Raw genomic sequence first — 2,639 nt, 5'->3', positions numbered from 1 at the left:
TGAGTCCTTTGTAGTCCACTCCCTGTTTGTAGAGCAAGTAGAACCCGATTGTGAAGGGAGTCAAGCTCTATTCTTGATCTTCCTTAGTAATGTTCCTTATGCATAGATACAAAATTAATTATGCTATAGATGAAAGTGTATATACTTGGGTGTACAAAAGACTTAGTAAATAAGGAATGACTTACGAATCTTTTGCTCTTAACTAATCTCCTGCCTAGCCATACTACATTTATGAGCATTTATTTCTATCTCTAGATTACTATCAATATCTTGCAGTTATCATTTATGTATCATTTGACTTACCCTTGCTATAGCATGAGAGTTAATGATCATGTCATAATTATACATATTTGACAATACCTCTGTGCCAACCCCATAGCTCCTCCCTTTGGATAAAATATAAATAATGATACCTGGTATACTCCTAGGTAAAATGCTATAATGGTATATTATCTGTGCGCTTGCGGATACTCAGTTTATATATATATATATATTAACAAGTGTTCTTAATAATTACCAACAACACATTTCTGGCATCATTGCTAGGGATGACAACTTAGTAAAACAGTGATGCTAAGAAATGCCAATAAGCATTTCTGGTGCCATTGCCGGGGAGGGGCATATGGCTAAGAGAATTGATCAAATAAATATTTATAAACGAGATCATAACTTTATACCTCTGCTTTAGCAGGATTACCCTCGTTTGTCTTTATTTAAATCTTATATAGGGTATTGCAGGATTGGTTCTAATTCATCAACAAATTCCATCAATCACAATCAAATCAATCAAGAGGCAGCTCAACACTAGTTTCTAAAGCTATGGCTGAAAAGACTCTGCGTGAGTTCTCTACTCCAAGCACTAAGAACATTCACACTGGACCAACACTCAAAATCAACAACCTTGAGTTCAAGCTCAAGCCAAGCCTCATCAACATGGTGCAAGCTACTCCATTCAACGGAAAGACACATGAAGATGCTAGTGCTCATCTTTTGAATTTCCTAGAGATAAGTAGCACAATCGTCATCAAGGATGTCGCTCAAGACATCATACTACTCCACCGATTTCCATTCTCATTAGTGGGAAGGTCAAAGCAGTGGTTCTACACCAACAAAGATAACATCAATACATGGGGAAGATGTTCGAAGGCCTTTCTAGCAAAGTTCTTCCCTATAGGCAAGACTAATGCCTTAAGAGGAAAAATTTCCAACTTCCAACAGCAGAAAGGAGAAACCATTCTAGAAGCATGGGAATGTTTCCAAGAATACATTTTAGGTTGTCCTCATCATGTGATGGAAGATTGGTTGCTTATGCAAAGCTTTTACCATGGATTAACTTACAAAGCCCATGAACAACTCAATGCTACTGTTGGAGGAGCATTCATGTCACTCACCCTTCAAAAAGTTAAAACTCTTATGGAGAAGATAGCCTCTAATCAAGGCTAGTCTCAATGCAATATCCAATCATGCAATAAGAGTGAAGAAGTACTAGAAGAGGTGTGTGCACTATAACAAAGATGGACGTACTATTGAATTGTCTTGAATAGCGAGCCAATTACAAGAAGGATCATCAAGCCATTCAAGATGATTTTAATTCCTAGAACATATGTGGAGAATATTTGAGGGTTGATTTCCCCGAATGCCAAGAAGATGCAAATATTGTCAACAACAATTCTGCTCCACAACAATAGAGACAAGGATAGAATCAACAACAACAATGGTCAAATTACCAAGGTAAGTACCTAGGTAATTATCCTTCTAAGCCTAAGCAACCATCTTTGAGAGATTTGATCTTAGAACAAGCTAGGATTAATGAGAATATTTCTAAAAAGCTTGCTTTTAATGATGAAGTCTTAAAAAACATAAATACTAAAATGGATAGTTTTTCTTCTACCATAAAAGATCAACTTAGCTATAATAAAAAGATAGAATCTCAATTAGCTCAGTTGGCCATTGCTCTGCCTGTTGCCACTAACTTTGAAAAGGTCAATGCCATAACCACAAGAGGTGGAAAGTCTACTCATGATCCGCCATATCCAACAAGGACAGGTAAGACACCGGCAGCAGCACAAGAGGAGAAGAAGGGCGATGAAGTTGAAGAAGTTGAGCCACAAGACAAGAAATGATGCAAGATTTTCATGACACCACCTTCCTACCGTTTCCATGCAGAAATCAAAAAGCCAAAATGGATGAGTAGTTTGGTAAGTTTGTACAGCTAATTCAGAAGTTATATATCAATATTTCTCTACTAGATGCCATATAGGTACCCACCTATGCGAAGTACCTCAAAGACATCTTGAACAACAAAAGACCACTGCCCACCACTGAGGTAATCAAGTTAATGGAGGAGTGTAGTACAACCATCCTAAACACATCACTTATCAAGAAGGATCCAGGATGTCCCACTATTGATTGTCGATCGAAAACCAGAACTTTGAGAATGTGCTATGCGATCTTAGAGCAAGCATCAGTGTCATGCCCAAGAAAGTTTTTGACAAGCTCAACTATTCAACACTCATGCCAACATTGATTTTCCTGCAACTAGCCGACCAATTAGTTCGCTATCCTACAGGAATCGCCGAAAATGTTCCGATAAAAATAAGAAATTTCTTTGTTCTAGTGGATTTTGTAGTACTTGATAT

At 37.5% G+C, this 2,639-nt stretch overlaps 1 non-coding gene across 1 annotated transcript; it reads right to left on the bottom strand.

Annotated features, from left to right (window-relative positions):
• Positions 1–1,185: 1,185 nt before the first annotated feature.
• On the bottom strand, positions 1,186–1,292 carry LOC136541152 (small nucleolar RNA R71). Its single transcript, XR_010780246.1, has one exon. It is a non-coding gene; the product is annotated as a small nucleolar RNA R71 (small nucleolar RNA).
• Between the last annotated feature and the right edge of the window lie 1,347 nt (positions 1,293–2,639).

Source organism: Miscanthus floridulus, chromosome 2 (assembly GCF_019320115.1).
Source record: "Miscanthus floridulus cultivar M001 chromosome 2, ASM1932011v1, whole genome shotgun sequence".
NCBI classification, from domain to species: domain Eukaryota; kingdom Viridiplantae; phylum Streptophyta; class Magnoliopsida; order Poales; family Poaceae; genus Miscanthus; species Miscanthus floridulus.
The sequence above is the reverse complement of the archived record's forward strand: the minus strand, read 5'-3'. Positions and strand labels throughout refer to the sequence as shown.